We start from the raw sequence: 18554 nt of genomic DNA, 5'->3' as shown, positions 1-18554 counted from the left end.
GCATTTTCTTGAAGTTTTGAGTCAATCTTGGTCTCTTTTAGCCTCAAGAAGTGGAAAGCAAGCATCTACAACCGACATTGGGCAAAGATGGGAGCTTCCAAGAAAGATTGAAGCATTTTTCTCATCTCAGATTGGGAAAAAATAGGGCAACCATCAATTTTCATCAAATTTTGCTTCATTGAGGCTTCAATTCATGGGGCTTTTGTTGTTTACAACCCCAGGAAGGTTTAATTGAAGGTATTTCATAAAGATTGGGCTTACATTGAAGAGTTCCTTCAAGATTGAAGGCATTTCCAGTCTCTTGAATATGGCAATGTCTAAATATTTATGGAATCCTTGACTCTAATAAGAATTTACACTCTTTAAAACTCACAGGATCTTCTCCAACAAGCTATTCTAGACTTTTATCAAATCATTGGCTTCTCTTGATTGCTTTGGAGCAATCTTATTGATCGGGAGCTAAATATTACATGGGAGCAATTATATTGGACCAAGCTTTCTTGAAGTTGATCTTATAATCTTGAATCTTTGTCCATTGATGGTAGTTTATGCTGAATATTGCTTAGTTCGATTCATCTACTACTCTTCATCAACATTAAAGAGGTAATTTTCATCAACATTAAAGAGGTATTTCTATTGCTTTCAGCTTAATCTCTCTTTTCATCCAATTGTTGAGCCAGTCCAATTATTCATAAGAGAGACTGAGTGTAATAGAACCTCTTAATTCCCATTGAAGGGCATGTAGAATTCAGCCTAGGACTGATTATGATTGCTTGATGAATTTATTTCCTTCCCATTCAAATGTTGATGCTGAATTGATTGCGTGAATGCTACTCACTGGCTACTTAACTTGGGTTGGATGATTGAACATTGATGCTATAGGATTGAAATAATGATGAAAATGGTAAGTGGAAATATTGTAAAAGCAATGAGTCACTGCAAAAGGGTAATGCCCTATCCATAGCCCTTTCAATTCAGTCATTTCCCAATATACAATTGCATTTCATTGAAGAATTTAAAGGCTTTTTCAGTCAATGCATAGCATCCTTGTTTGATTAGCCATTAGAATGTACTTGCCATGTTGGTTCCCGCGAGGAAAAAGTGAATGCCAAGCGAGTTGGGAAGACAAAAGAGAGGTGATCCTCCCTTCCCAATTAAGACTCTGAAGGGGTGCACAACATGGCTTGAGGTGGAATTTTGCACACCCCTCTTGTCTCGAAGCCCATGAAATTTTCAAATTTAGGTGCAAGTACATTTCCCATTATCAAATTTTGGCAGTAGTACAATAGTGATCAGCTCTATTCAGGGTACCACATGTAGTTGAAGGTTCCATTGGAACAAGATTGGAAGAGATGCAGAGCATCTCCTATTTTTAGGATACTTACAGGTGTTGGACAGAGTTTTTACATGTCATATAGCAGGTACATACCAATCTACAGGTTATCCTTGAGCCCTACAGGTGCCCTATAAGCCTCTACTGGTTGCTACAATGGTTTATAAGGGTTTCTTCCACTCATGGTATTCCTAAAGGTTCAAACATGGTACTTATAGGTAGTGGACAGGATGCAAGAAACTCCTATTCAAACCTGAAGATTCAATTACAAAAAAATTTATCCTGATCCAAATTAAGAACTTGATAGATCCATCTGAAGAGGGAATCCTAAGCTTTGATTTGAATTAAAATTTTTGGTGATCCAATATCGAGAGCTCAAGTTATTGCTGATTTTTTGGCACTAGGTATACTGAGATAGCACATAGACAACATACAGGGGGACATTGTTTGACATTGTTCCACCCAAAGTATCCAACCCAAGTCCATATCTTTTGAAATCTACTATATCCCCATATGATAATATTCCCATATAGCTATTAAGCATTGGTATTGATGCTATATTGTGAGAGAAACAAGGGATTAATTGACAAATTGTCTACTACTACATCACTGTCTCCTAGTGGCCAGGAATAAGAAGAAAGATCCCATTATTGAAGTATTGAATGATGGTGTCAAGGACTTTCAAGAGGATCAAAATTACATAAATGAAGCCCATAATGTTGAACAAATAGATAAAGATTTAAGCATTGGGATTGCTTACAGCACACATCAAGGATAGCATGACATATATAAAGTGCATGTAGGGAATGATTTCCTTTTACTGTCAAAAGAGTTGGGACATGCCAATGAAGGCCTTTCTAAGAATTTGAAGACTTTTAATGAAGGCTTAACACATACGAATCAAGGTTTGTTGCAAGGGATGGCACAAGTAAATAAGGGAATCTCTGATTTGCAACAAAGCAACAAATCTTTATTCCAAGAACTCATCTTAGTCATAAAGGAAATTGGGAGCAAGCCACAAAGGGAACCTCAAATTATTGAAGATTCTCATGCAATTCCCTTTGTTGATAATCCTTCCCATCCAAACAAAGAGAATTCTTAGAGCTAGTTATACACACTTTTGAAAAGGAAGAACCATCTAGAGTGAGGGGTAACCATCATCATTCACAAATCTATGGCAAACATACCCCAAGGCCTCCATTTAGTAACCCAAAAGATAATCAACAAGACTTTTCATGTAATGATTATCATGTATGTGACCCCTTCTACAAGAATTTTTATCATCAGCCCTCAAATGTATAAAAAGAAAATGCAATCAACAATCAAGTTCATGAAGGTGGAAGCTATGATGAGCGATCACATGACCTGTAGGAGTATCTTTCTTAGATCGACATTGATCTTCTCCAGCTACTCCAGCCATTGGGCACTTGGATAGGTCTCATTTGATGCCTAGAAGCATACTTAGAACTTGACATTGAAGCATTGAGCATTGGTATTGATTTGGGTCTAATTTAGCATTGTTTTGGGACCGTCATAATAGTCCACATGCTGTTATAAATAGTGTTACATTGACATTTGATGCTACAGCTTGGTTGGCCTTGACATTTGATTCTCAGTTGTTCCCAAATGTTAGGGGAATGTATGCCTATTGATTGGCCATCATTTGAAGCTGATTTACTAGCCTGAAATACTCAATTTTACATAGTAAATCACTATTGTACACTCCATGGCTGAAGCTTATTTAATCACTTTATGCTTTGCCTATTGGTCATCACGGGTGCTTCTCGAGAATTTCATATGACTATTGGATGCAAATGAAGGTTGGCAAATTCTTTGGATGGTTTCAGAATGTATTTTGAGCCCTTTTTTAGCTCCGTATTGGTTGGCATTTACTTGACATTAATCTACATTGGCATGCTTTGTGATAGAGGTTATATCTATAGTCTATGTATGACCTGTTGGTACATGCTTGATGCTTATGTTACCTACACATGCTAGTTACATTGTTTGGACTTGAATGCTACTGGAGCTTCGTTTAGGCTTGATTTTGGGTATTGTGGAGCTTATTTTGGTCTTGCTTTGGCTCGTCAAAGATTGATTGGGATTTTCTTCATGACATTGGATGCTATCATTGGATACTTGACCACTCATATGCTCTGAATGCCTTATTGATGTATGATATTGGATACTCCATCCTCACTGGTACTCTTACATGCTTTGTTTGAGCTTATTTGCTTGACAGTTATGGCTTTTGTGCCAGTGGGAGCATCTTTGTACGCTTATCAGACATTGAGTAGTGCAGGTTATGCATATTAAGCTTTTGGATCTTTGAGACCGGGATCTCCTCATGGTTCATGTATGGTTGATATACCTTGGTCCATGTAGATGTACTTGAGCTGACTCGGCTTTGTATTCACTGAGCAGACACTGATTTGTGTTAGGTCTTGGTAGTGGTATGTACATTTTTCCCTGTTGATTGGGGTATGTATCGACTTTATTGACAGACTTTGCCTGACATGCTTGGGTGTTGGCTCATGTCATTTGACTGTTACATGCTTGTTTATGCCCGCTTGATGCTAGTTTTGCATTGACAATCGGTGATTGACTTTGAATCTTGGGCTTTGCCTACTGTCAGCTCTCATTGTATATACTATTGTCATAAATTACAGCAAACATATATCTCCGGACTGTCTTGTATTTTTCATGCTAAATCATCTTGGTTTGATGTATTTTTGATAGTACTTGGTGGGGAGCATCATTAAATACTTGTTCCTCGCTATTTTGCCTTGGTTTTGATGGATTTTTGGTCATTTTTTGTAGCTTACAGCAAGCAGTTTTGAACTGTCTGCACTATTTCAGCTTGCAGTACGGCATCTTCTTCCACTGACAGTGCTATCTTCAACATCACTATGCTTGATGGTACGAATTATACCTATTGGAAGAGCCAAGTTTAGTAGATATTAGTGCAAAAATCATAGATAAAGCCATTAAGGTTGAGTGGGTAGCTACGTGAAACTATGAATGACGAATGGATGGAGCTTGATGAGTTATGCAAGTCCACCCTCATCTTGTCTCTCACTAAACAAGGGATTACAATGTGGTTGAGGAAGTATAGAGTGCTTGGCAGCTTTGGGATAAAATCAATAACCTTTATGACCAGCAAAGTCCTACAAGTCAAATGTATGGGCTGAAACAACTTATAGATCTCCGCATGAAAGAGAATGTGACCATGTCAGCTCATTTGAGCCACTTTTATGCTATTCTTAAGAACTTAGTTTTGTAGGGCATTGATTTCAAAGAGGATGTCACTCCGTTGTTCTTTCTTGGAACTCTTAATGAGTCTTGGGATGTATTCCACACTACCTTATGTGCTTCGACCACTACTTTGAAGCTATCTTATGTTGAGAGCTCTCTTCAAACCATAAGAATTTAGATGCCTCTCATGTGTCTCATGCTTTGACAGTTAGAGGCTAACATGATAGAAATGCAAAGAATGACCCTAGTAATATGGTTGTGGACAGGATTCGCAGAAATCTCAATCCAAGTTGCGTGGCAAGTCGCGCAGTAAGTCTCTTGGGAGAAATGCAAATTTGACTTGTCATCATTGTGGGAAGAAAGGCCATAGTGTCATGAATTGTGCAATGAAAGGCGCAAAGACAAGAGGAAAGAGAAAATGCAGGAAAATTCTTTTGATCGCAGCATAGTACCTGCTAAACCAAGTGTTAAAATTGAAGAGATCAATGTTATGCAGCCCAAGGATAGTGATGGTGATTATATCCTTGCAGCAGCTTCATCTAGTGCTTTGCAGATGATAGAGATACACTCTATGTATGCATAGTGTTGGCTCTTGGACTCAGATGCATCCTTTCATGTGACACCTTGCCGAGAGTAGTTCCATTCATACTGTTCTATTTCGGGTTCTGTGTGCTTGGGTGATTATAGGTCACTTGAGATTGTCGACATTGGTGATGTTAGGCTATAGTTTTCTTCTGGTAGCAGTTTTGTTATGCACAATGTATATCATATACCTACATTGACACACAGTCTCATGTTCGCTGGACAGCTTGATGACACAGGATATCATGTATCTTTTGGAGACTCTGCATGGAAGATTACTCGTGGAAGGCTTGTGCTTGCGAGAGGTGCCAAGGCTGGCAGCCTCTACCCCTTAGTTGTTTCTGGATCTATAGTTGAGCATGCTTTGTTTGTGGGGTCTTTACCTCATGTATCTCTTTGGCATGCCTATTTGGGACACATGTCGTTAAGGAAATGAAAATGCTTTTTGGTTTGCAGTACTTACGCCCCTTAACTATTCTCATTTTGATTCTTGTGATCATTATCTTTATATGGCTGGTAGACTAGGTCTACGCATAAGAAGTCCAGTATGTCATGCTTAAGTGAGCCCTTGGCTTTGGTTCATTCTGATGTCAGTGGGCCCATGCCCTATCAGTCTATGGGTGGTGCAAAGTATTTTGTTACTTTCATATATAATTTTTCACATAAAGTATGGGCTCATCCCATAAAGCAGAAGTCTGATGTATTGGCAATTTTTCAAAAATGGCTTGCTTTAGCAGAAAGCCAGTCTCGGCATATGCTAAAATGCCTAAGGACAAATAATGGGGGTGAGTATGTCTCACATACTTTTGAGTAGTTATGTGATGAGAGGGGTATCAAGTGTTAGTTGACCACCCCCTACACCCCTCCCTAGAATGGTAGAGCTGAGCAGATGAATAGGACCATCCAGGAGAGGGTTCACATTATGCTTAGACATGCATGCCTACCCCAATACTTTTGGGCTGAGGCAGTTACAGGCTGTCATGCATATCATTAATAGATCACCTTGTAGTGCCATTGATTTCCAAGTTGCAGAGGAGGTATAGACAGGAAAGCCTCCCTCTTATGTGCATTTACATATCTTTGGATGTGAGGCATTTTGCCATGTGCCCAAGGACAATCATAACAAGATGGATCCTAAGAGTGTTAAATGCATATTCATTGGCTATGGAGATGCAAGAGAGATGGGTTACAGTTTATGGGATCCGCAAGCGCAGAAAGTCATCTGCAGCCATGGTGTAGTCTTCCATGAAGACAAGATGCATATGTAGCCTAAGAAGATAGTGGAGGTACACAGGGTTATATTTCAGAAGGAGCCATGAGCTCCCACACAACCAGCTGGATAGCCTGCAATAGTAGCAAGTACTCATGGCCAGGGTGTTGGACAAAATGTTAGGTAGGCAGTAAAGCCTGTAGTACGGCATTCTACTAGAGATAGACGCCCCCCTAACAAATTTCAGCTCTCAATGCATTATGTCTTGGTTACAGATGCAGGAGAGCCTTTCACTTATCACTTCTAGGAGAGGGCTATCCAGTCTGAGATAGACTCCTTGCATAAGAATGAGAATTGGGATTTGGTTTCCTTGCCTAGTGGCAAGAAGTCACTGCCATGCAAATGGTTGTGCAAGTTGAAGAGTACCCCTGGATACCCCAAGTTAGCTTATAAGGCAAGACTTGTTGCTAAGGGTTCTAAATAGGAGCATGGAGTTGACTTTGATGAAGTCTTTTCTCATGTGGTTAAGATGACCACCCTCCACTTGGTTTTGGCCTTAATCGTGTAGCTTGACTTGGACTTGTATCAGATGGATGTTAAGATGGCATTTTTACAAGGGGATTTGCATGATGAGATTTACATGGAGCAACCTAAGGGCTTTGTAGAGCCTCGCAGGGAGCACCTAGTGTGCATGTTGAAGAAAAGTCTTTATGGCTTGAAGTAGGAACCTAGGGAATGGTACCATAAGTTCGATGCTTTTATGCGGCCACAAGGCTATAGCCGAAGTGCTATGGATCCGTGCTTGTATATGAAGAAAGCATGTGATGGATATTTTCTTATATTGGTACTCTATGTTGATGGCATGCTATTAGTAGGGAAAGCTCATGATGAGCTAGATACTCTTAAGGCTCAGCTCAAGAAGAGCTTTGAGATGAAGGACCTGGGATAGGCCTCTCACATACTTTGTATGCACATTTGACGCAACAGGCGTCAGGGACTCCTCTACATGTCATAGAGGGTGTACATTCATAAAGTCCTTGAGCGCTTTTGCATGCAGGACGTGAAGCCTATTGGTTATTCATTGCCTTCTTATGTGAAGGTATCACAAGCCGATTGTCCATAGACAAATGGACAGAGGGCCGAGATGGCCAAGATTCCCTATGTATCCGCAATGGATAGCAGTCATATGTATGTATGCCATGATAGCTACTCATCCAGATATTGCCTTTTCAATTGGTGTTTTTCCACACTGTATGGCTACACCTGGCAAGAAGCATTGGGATGCCATGAAGGGTATCATGAGGTACCTAAAGGGTGCTGTAGATATGTGCATATGTTATGGCAACTAGGATATAGGAGTCGTGGGGTACACTGACTCTGATTATGTAGGACATGCAGATAGTAGGAAGTCCACTTCTGGATATGTGTTCACCTATGTTGGATGTGCTATCTCTTGGATGTCCAGGGCACAGAAGTATACATCTCTTTCCACCACTGAGGCCGAGTATATTGCAGTAAAGGTTCCTCTGCCAAGCCACCCATGTATTACTACACTGACAATACCCGTGCATGCACACACTACAGGTGGCGGGTGTCGTCATTGTCACTTCATTCTTTATTCTTTTAGTGACAGATGAATAAAGAGAAGGCCAGTTACAAATTGTGACTTTTGGAGTTCTCACATTGTGACTCTCTCTCTCTCTCTCTCTCTCTCTCTCTCTCTCTCTCTCTCTCTCTCTCTCTCTCTCTCTCTCTCTCTCTCTCTCTCTCTCTCTCTCTCTCTCTCTCTCTCTCTCTCTCTCTCTCTCTCTCTCTCTCTCTCTCTCTCTCTCTCTCTCTCTCTCTCTCTCTCTTCCACCATAGCTCTCCCATGCAAGCTTCGATCCTTCTCACCTTTCACATTAGTAATATCATTTTATGGTTTCTTTGCATTTTATGTCTATTTCTTGTATTTTTAGTTTAATGGCTTCGTGTGGGAATTAGCATATTTACAAAAACACATATAGGTGAAGTATCATTTCATCAGGGAGGTACTTGATAGCAAGAGCATTGAGCTAGTCAAGGTACACACTGATGATAACCCTACAGGCCTTCTCACGAAGGGTCTTCCAGTAGAGCGGTTTGCCCATTGTAGGGAGATGATGGGTATTGGATAGGTATAGCCTCTTTCAGCTTTGTACATACTTAGAATTAGCTTATTCTTTTCCTCTACCTTTGGGCACATTGCCTTTAGAGGGAAGGTTGTTGGGATAAAGGGTAGTGCCCAATGCAATGCTCGTGCCCGCCCTTAAGGTTTGACCTATGAATGACTTATATACCTATCTAAAACATTATTGAGGTACTCTTCAGTACCACCAAAAGACTGTGTCTTTGTCTCTCATCTCTCTCAACTTGCACCAACAACTTCACTCCATTGATCCGTGCATACAACACATTGCCTAAGTACAAGGGAAGATTGATGACCAAGGGATTTAAGCAAGAGAAGGGAATTGACTTCAATGAGATGTTCTCACCCCTTTGTATGGTACTTGCACTGGTTGCCAAGGAAGACGTGAACCTTGTTCAAATGGATGTAAAGATAACTTTCTTGCATGGATTTACATGAGGACATTTATATGTAATGACTTGAACAATTTTTTGTGAAAGATAAACAAGAGTTTATAAGATACATAAGAGTTTTGTATGGTTTGAAACAAGCTCCTAGTAAATGGTAGCATAAGTTTTATGCTTTTATGCCATCTCAAGCGTACACTAGAAATGAAACTAGTTATTGCCCATATACTAGAAAGGCTATGGATATTAGTCATGAATGTGGATGCATCAACAAAAACATTGCATGAAACCTTTGACATGGACTTGAGGAATGTTGGTCACATTCTTAGCATGTGAATTATATGGGATAGAGACACAAAGATACTCAATTTGTCTCAATAGGAATACATTGGAAAGATACTAGAGCATTTTGATATACATGTGTGTGTGTGTGTGTGTGTGTGTGTGTGTGGAGGGAGGGAGAGGGGGAAGCCAATCAATATTTGAGAAATGAGAGTGATTATTGCCTATATACTATAAAGGCTATCGATATTAGTCATAGATGTGAATGCACTAACAAAAAGGTTATATTAAACCATTGACATGAAGGACTTTGGTCACATTCTTGGCATGCACAGTATGCAATAAGTTAGAGACACAAGCCTAAGTCAAGTGAGTACAAGGCTAAAATGGCCAAAGTTCCTTATGCATCTACAATTGGTAGCTTGATGTACTCCATGGTTGCTACACGTCCAAACATTGCTTATGCAATGGGATTTGTTGGCAAGTATATCAAAAACTCTAGCAAAAAAGCATTGGGAGGTAGTGAAGACTATTATAAGATAATTAAACGGCACTAGAGCTATGTCCATATGCTTCAAAGGAATGATAGATTTATTCTATGGTATGTAGGTGCTAACTTTGCAAGGAGTATACACTCTAGGAGGTCTACAACGTGCTTCATCTTCACATTCACAAGTGCTACAATCTCATGGGTCTCTTGATTGTTGTATGCCTGAATCAATGGAGTGAAGCGGTTATTGCAAGTTGAGAGAGATAAGAGATGAGAGACAGAGATCCAGTCTTTTGGTGGTACTGAAGACTACCTCAATAATGTTTTAGATAGGTATATAAGTCATGTACACGTCAGCCCTTAAGGGTGGGCACATGCATTACATTGGGCACTACCCTTTATCCTAACAGCCTCCCCCCTAGAGGCAATGTGCCCAAAGGTAGAGGAAAAGAATCAACTAAGTCTAAGTATGTACAAAGCTGAAAGAGGCTATATCTATCCAATACCCATCATCTGCTTGCAATGGGCAACCGCTCTGTTGGAAGACCCTTCGTGAGAAGGTCTGTAGGGTTATCATCAGTGTGTACCTTGACTAGCTCAATGCTCTTGTTTTCAGGTACCTCCCTAATGAAATGATACTTCACATGTATGTGTTCTCTCTTTGCATGAAAGACAGGGTTCCATGCTAACATGATAGCACTCTGACTATCATAGTTGAGGACATGAACCTCAGTGATACCAAGCTCAGCAACCAAACGTGACAAACATAAGGCCTATTTGCATGCCTCTGTAGTAGACAATGCAACACACTTCTACAGCCTGGGTATTCGAGAAACAGATCCCTCTGTGAAGGTAAACACATACCCTGAAGTGGACTTCCGTCAGTCTGCATATCCAACATAGTCTGCATTCGTAAAGCCAGCTATAGATGCCTTCTGCTTACCAAAGCATATGCACAAATCCCTTGTGTTGAGGTATCTCATAATACGTTTCATTGCATCCCAATGCTTCTTGCCAAGGTTTTCCATGTACCTGCTAACCAAGACGTGTAGCAACCATGGCATACATCAAACTACCAACATCAGTTGAAGCATACTTCCTTTGTGCACTGAGTTTCACATATAGCGGCAATGGAACTCTAATTGCTTTCCCCCCCTCCATATTGAAATGCTGCAAAATCTTGGAGACATACTTCTGAGCTAGATAGAGTAACCCCTTTGACCTATCTCTGAGTATCAACATCCCAAGAATGAGGTTTGCATCACCAAGATCCTTCATGTCAAAACTGCCATGTAGATTCTACTTCAATGAATCCAAAGCATCAGCAATTAGCATGTCATCAACATACAAAATCAAGATAATCAGGCTACCCCCACTATTGCCTTCTTCATGTACAAGCAATGATCAACTTGACTCCTCTGATAGCCTTGAGGCTACATGAAAGTATCAAACTTATGATACCATTCTCGCAGTGCTTGATTCAGCCCATACAAACTTCGTTTAAGTTTACAAACCATCTTCTCTTTGCCTTTAGTAACAAAACCCTCAGGCTGCTGCATATATATGTCCTCATGTAGATCACCATGTAAGAATGCACTCTTTACATCCATCTGTATGAGCTCCATATCTTCAGCAACAACCAAGCCCAAAATGGTTCTTAGAGTAGTCATCTTGACTACAAGATAGAAGATCTCATAAAGTCAATTCCATGTTCCTGCTTGTATTCCTTTGCAACCAACCGTGCTTTATACTTTGGCGAAGAACCAGGAGTGACCTTCATCTTGTAAACCCACTTGCATGGAAGAGTATTCCACCCTTTAGGCAGTTGCACCAAGTCCCAAGTACCATTCTTATCAAGTGATTCCATTTCCGACAACATGGCCTTAAACTACTTCTTGATATTCAATCTAGACATTGCTTCCTTGAAGCATGATGGCTCACCACAATCAATAACCATGACATAATCTGCAACATATTGTGCACCAGGAACAAACCTATCACGTTTCCTTGATGGTCAGCTCAACCTACAGAGCAAAGGCTCAACATTTGCAAGCTGTGGAACTTGCAATCTTGCATTTTCAACTTGTTGTCCTAAAATTTCAACATGCTATCCAGCCCCTGCTTGGCTATCCTAACTGCATATTTTCTTACGACAACTACGGATCATCATGGGCAATATCTTGCTGGTCATTTCCAACACCATTCCTTGCATTTTCACGATCATTTACAACAGGTATATGCTGTTGTCCAATGGGCACAAATAGCTGTCTAAAAGGTACATCCTCCTTGAAAACAACCCTCCTGACCAAAATATAACATCATTATTGCATACTATCTTTCTTTTCTCGGGATCCCAAAGTCTATACTCCATCTCACCCTCGTCACCGTATCCTAAAAATAGCATTTATAGGACTTTGGTTCTAGTTTGATGCATCCTTCTTTCCGTATAAGTGCACAAAAGCCTCGCAGTCAAACACTTCCAAATGAGCATAAGAAGGTGGCTTGCCCGACCACTCTTCTTCCTGAGGGACTCTCCCCCAAAGACATGTTCGGTGACCTATTGATCAGATGAATGGTTGTCATAGTAGCCTTTGCCCAAAAGCCATGGGGTAATGCAGCATGAGACAGCATTGTATGGACCTTATCTTGGATGGTCCGATTCATGCACTCTACAACTCCATTTTGTGGTGAATTATGAGGAGCAGTGAGCTCCCTCTTTATCCCCTTACTGTCACAAAATGCCTGAAAGGATTTGGACACATACTCCCCACCATTGTCAGAGTGAAGACACTTAAGTGTCTTATCAGTCTGGTTCTCAACCAATGCCAAAAATTTCAAAAATTTGTCAAGCACTTCATCCTTGCTATGAATAGGGTAAACCCATACATTCCGAGTGGCATCATCGACAAATGTGACAAAGTATTATTTTTCCTCTAGAGATAACCCTGGCATCTAATAGACATCGAAATGTACTAATTCTAGAGGTAAAGATTTCAATGAAAGAGACTTTTTATGAGACGTCTGTGCATGCTTACCATAAACACAATAATCACAATGCTCAAAATGAGCATAACAAAGACAAGGTAAGTAACCCAAACGAGAAAGTACTTTCATTCATGTCTGCGACTCATGTGTCCCAACTAGCCATGCCACAAGGAAACACTTGGCTACTTGGTCACAGAAACAACATGATCATGCACATTAGATACATGAAGTGGATACAAAGTATCACTCTTGCAACCTCTCGCAATAACCCTAGATCCCTTACAGATCTTCCATTTCCCATCACCAAAGGTGGTATGAAAACCATCATCATCTAACTGACCAGTACTAATCAAGATCTTCTTGAGCTGAGGTATATGCTTGATATGCTAAAGAGTGAAGATAGATTCATGATGAAACTGCAAATGCACACTACCAATACCTGCAATGTCACATGCATAGTTGTCCCCAAGATGGACAACTCCATGTCTACCCCCAGTGTAGTCGAAAAACCACTAGCGATGAGGGGTGACATGAAAAGAGGCACCTGAATCTAAAATCCAAGTGAACATGTCATCATCCATATCTACAATCAAGGTATGTGCATTGAAATAAGAAGAGACAAAGAGTACAACATTCCCACTGTTGTTCTCATGGTTGACTACATTCACCTCTTCGATCTTTACACTGCTCTTCTTAGAAGGCTGACTCTCTTTCTTATTGTCTTTATTGTCATTGTTCTTATTGCCATTCCCTTTCTCTTTCTTCCATCTATAGCAGTCGTGTTTGAAGTGACCCTTCTTACCACAGTGATGGCATTCAACATCCTTACCACGCGATTTATTGCATCCCTTGCTATCAGATTTCCCTTTCTATTGTGATCTGCCTCTAGTATGCAAAGCATTAAAAGACTTGCTAGACGCATTGTTTTGTCAATTCATTTCTTCCATGAGTAGAACACTCTCTACATCCGAATACAATAACATGGCATTAGAATTGCTCATAGCAGTCCTAAAAGTATCACAGCTCTCTGGCAGAGTGCATAGCAAGAACGTAGCTTTGAACTCCTTATCAATGTTGAACTTCAAGGCAACAAGCTAGTTTAAAATCAAATTAAACTCATTGAGGTGAGTAGACATGGCAGTGTCTTCTTTCATGCGTGAATCCATGAGTTTCTTTAGCCAATGGACTTTGCTTGCAACACTTTTCTGGGCATACAATTCCTCCAGTCGCGTCCAAATGGCATAGGCAATATCAAGCCCTTCTATGTTAAACAACAAAGCATCAGAAACTGAAAGCTCGATGGTTGAGTGAGCAAGCTCATTCAGTTCATCCCAATCATCTTGATCTACCTTAGCTAGTTTTATCCCCTTCTCTTTGATCGGCTTTGCCTACTTCTTCTATAACAAGATGTTATAGCACTGATTTTGCCAAATTTCAAAGTTGTGTGCTCCTTGGAGCTTCTTGATGTGTAGTAGATTGCTACTATCACTACTGCCAGCCATAGTTGCAACCTAAAAGTACACAGATGCAAGCCAAAAATGTCAAGACAAGTGACCAAGGACTGTAAATTTCAACCAGTATCATAACCCATCATATCAATGGCATATAGACTCGATTACATACATCAGTGTATGTCCAACAAGCATTTGAGAGTTGCATGTATGACCTGTTTGCAGACAATACCTTTTGTTCACTATTTACAGCTTCAAAATGTCTATAAAAACTAATGAATTTTAGCCCAAAGATGACATATAAAACATGTCCAATCACTGCCCAAAGTGTATGTGAGTAATCCAGTACCAAAATAGTGTCAACAAACTCAATCAAAAAGCATAGAGTTCAAGAATAACCCTCTTAGATTTGTCCCTCCCTTTCCACATACATGACATCAAAGTCAAGCATCAATACATCATTCTAGATGCATGAAATCAAGTTTGGAAGCATGATATAATGCATAAATCCTGAAAGTGGCATTCAGCCCTATTCATTACAGCCAACGAATCCCTCTCAAAACTGAGTAAAATCTCAATCAAAATCAGCCCAAATGCACTTCAAGTCATAGGCATATCATTCCTCAATGTCTTGACATCATATGAACATGTATATGCATGAACAAACGTGTCCAAGGACCAATGTCATCTTAGGACAGAGTGTTGCCTGTAAATTTTAGGATGTGGACTGTGTATTCCAACCACAAGTAAGTCTGCAAACTAATTCAAATATGTGCCAAGATCATCCCAAAAAAGACTTCAAGCTAATGGCGCATGACCTCCAAGATATCCAACATCCACTGGCATCCAATAACTATTATATGAGAATGACATGTGAGCATCAAACCCATAAAGATGTATGTTGCCTTGTGTATACAACTTTGTATATTCCATGCTTTGGACTGAATGTATCAGCCCAATGTCAATGCTCAAGGTCTATGTCAAGCATCCAAATATGTTAGAGCTGCCCAAAATATGCCCATTGGAGTGCAAAGCCCCTAATGAGCTGCCTATTAATGTCAACCTGCAATAAGTGCAAATCAGTGTGAACTATCCTAAAGACCTGCTTGAGATGTTGAAAGTGAGGAGGCTCAAGGGGGGCCCAATGGTACCCAAGGAAGGCCTAAACAATGTCCAAACAAGCCTAGATAGGCTACATATAAAATAGGGAAGAGAAGCTCCACTGTGTTGTTAAGCTATGGCTGCCCACAACCTGTGACATTTCTCACAGACTTGTTCTACATGTTTCCAAGCTCATGCTTCACAATGCCCAGCTCCAACTCCCAAGTCTTGCACTATTCTGATACCACTTTGTTGTATGCACGGATCAATGGAGTAAAGTTGTTGATGCAGGTTGAGAGAGATGAGAGACAGAGACACTGTCTTTTGCTGGTACTGAAGAGTGCCTCAATAATGTTTTAGATAAGTATATAAGTCATGTACATGTCAGCCCTTAAGGGCAGGCACGGGCATTGCATTGGGCATTTCCCTTTATCCCAACATTGAGTACATCCATGTATTGCTTTATCTACCATCAAAGCTAAGTATATTGCAAGTGCACAACTAAGGCCTTCAAGGAAATTATATGGCTTACTCATCTAGTGGGAAATTTGGGCATTGCAAGAGAGATACTTTAGTACATATTGCATGTGATAGTCAAGAGTGCCATTCAATTGGCCTACAATCTTGTCTTTCATGCAAAGACAAAGCACATTCTATATATTTTCTCATGAAGAGTTTGCATTTTCAATACTTTGCATATTGTATAATGCTGATGGACATTAGATAGTATCTTTACTTTCTTTTTATACTTCCATGAAGGCATACTGGCCTTTTAATAAGTGAGAGGTTGTTAAAGGCCAATGGCCAATAACCGAGCAAGCAGCCCTTGATAAGTACACATTGGACAATCATATATAACTAAAGATAACAAAGAATAAGGGTAGCATTCCTTATACCCACTAAACTCTCTCTCAACCTCTACCACTCCATAGCTTCTACCTCGCACCCACAAACCATTACTTCCCTCTCAGGTCCAAGGAACTCTGTAGAGAGGCTTTTCGTGAGCAGATCTGCAAGATTCTGGTCAATCGAGATCTTGACAAGATCAACAGACTTGTCCTCAACGACCCCACATATGAAGTGATACCTCACCTCAATATGTTTCATCTTTGCATGGAAGACCGGATTCTTGGCTAACTGAATAGCACTCATAGAATCCGAATGCAGTGTAGGGATAGCATCAATACCAAGGTCCGCAACCAAACGACCCAACCAAATGGCCTCCTTGTAAGCCTCAGTGGTTGCAACATACTCGACCTCTGTAGTAGAAAGGGTTTTTCTGCACCTTGGACATCCAAGAAATAGCATCTCCAATATATGTGAATACATAGCCGAAAGTGGACTTCCTACTATCTCCATGTCCTGCATAATTAGAGTCAGTGTACCCCATGACTCCTGTATCCTGTATGCCATAGCATATGCACATATCTGCAGTGCCCTTCAGGTACCTCATGATACCCTTCACGGCATCCCAATGCTTCTTGCCAGGTGTAGCCATATAGCGTGCCACAACACCAACTGCAAAGGCAATATCTCGATGAGTGGCTATCATGGCATACATAAGACTGTCCACTGCGGATGCATAGGGAATCTTGGCCATCTCAGCCCTCTACTCATCTGTCTGTGGACAATCAGCATGTGATACCTTCACATAAGAAGGCAATGGACATCCAATAGGCTTTACGTCCTGCATGCAGAAGCGCTCAAGGACTTTATGAATGTACTCCCTCTGTGACAAGTAGAGGAGTCCCTGATGCCTGTCGCGTCTAATGAGCATACCAATTATGTGAGCGGCCTGTCCCAGATCTTTCATCTCAAAGCTCTTCTTGAGCTGAGCCTTAAGAGCATCTAGCTCATCATGAGCTTTTCCTGCCTATCAGCATATCATCCACATAGAGTACCAAAATTACTAAAGAACCATCACGTGCTTTCTTCGTGTAAAGACACGGATCCATAGCACTCCTGCTGTAGCCTTGTGACTGCATAAAGGCATCAAACTTATGATACCACTCCCTTGGTGCCTGTTTCAATCCATAAAGACTTTTTTTCAATTCGCACACTAGGTGCTGCCTGCCAGGTTCTGCAAAGCCCTTAGACTACTCCATATAAATCTCATGATGCAAGTCCCCATGTAAGAAATCTGTCTTGACATCCATCTGGTAGAAATCCAAGTCAAGCTGAGCAACCAAAGCCAAGACTAAGCGCAGGGTGGTCATCTTAACCACACGAGAAAATACCTCATCAAATTCCACACCATGCTCCTGCTTAAAACCCTTTACTACCAATCTAGCCTTGTATGCCGGCTTGGGGTGTCTAGGGGTACTTTTCAGCTTGTATACCCACTTCCATGGCAAAGCCTTCTTGCCCGTTAGCAAGGAAACCAAATCCCAAGAGTCATTCTTATGCAAGGAGTCTATCTCAGACTGCATAGCCCTCTCCCATGAGTGATTGTCACCCCTGCGCATAGCCTCATCATAAGTGAAAGGTCTCCTACATCTGTAACCAAGACATAATGCATCAAGGGCTGAAATCTATCAGGTGGATGTCTGTCTCTAGTAGACTGTCTCACGGGAGACTCTGCTGCCTGCCCAGCTGCCTGTCCAACACCCTGACCATGAGCATCTGCTGCAGCTGTAGGCTGTCCAACTGGCTGTGCGGGAGCTCTCGGCTCCTCCTGAAATATGACCCTACGAATCTCAACAACTCTCTTAGGCTACCGATGCATCTTCTCTTCATGGAAGACTACATCATGACCACGGATGACTTTCCGCACTTGCGGATCCCAGAGACAGTAACCCATCTTGCCTGTATCCCCATAACCAAGGAAAATGCATTTGACACTCTTAGGATCCAGCTTACTTCTCTTGTCCCTGGGCACATGGCAAAATGCATCACATCCAAAGACACGGAGATGCGCATAAAAGGGAGGTTTTCCAGTCCATACCTCCTCTGCAACCTAGAAATCCAAACCACTAGAAGGTGATCTGTTTATGACATGCACAGCTGTACTAACTGCCTCAGTCCAAAAGCTCTGTGGTAGGCCTGCGTGGCTAAGCATACTACGTACATGCTCCTAGATGGTTTTATTCATCCGCTCAACCAAACCATTCTGGGGGGGATGTAGGGGGCGGCCAACTGACGCTTAATACCCCTCTCATCACATAACTGCTCAAAAGCATGTGAGACATACTCACCCCCATTATCTGTCCTTAGGCATTTTAGCCTATACCCAGACTGGTTCTCAACCAATGCAAGCCATCTCTGAAACACAGCCAAGACATCGAATTTCAGCTTAATGGGATAAGCCCAAAC

Source organism: Lygodium microphyllum, chromosome 10 (assembly GCF_053477565.2).
Source record: "Lygodium microphyllum isolate KBCC chromosome 10, Lygodium_microphyllum_v1.1.10, whole genome shotgun sequence".
Taxonomy (NCBI): Eukaryota; Viridiplantae; Streptophyta; class Polypodiopsida; order Schizaeales; family Lygodiaceae; genus Lygodium; species Lygodium microphyllum.
Note: the sequence above shows the minus strand (reverse complement) of the source record.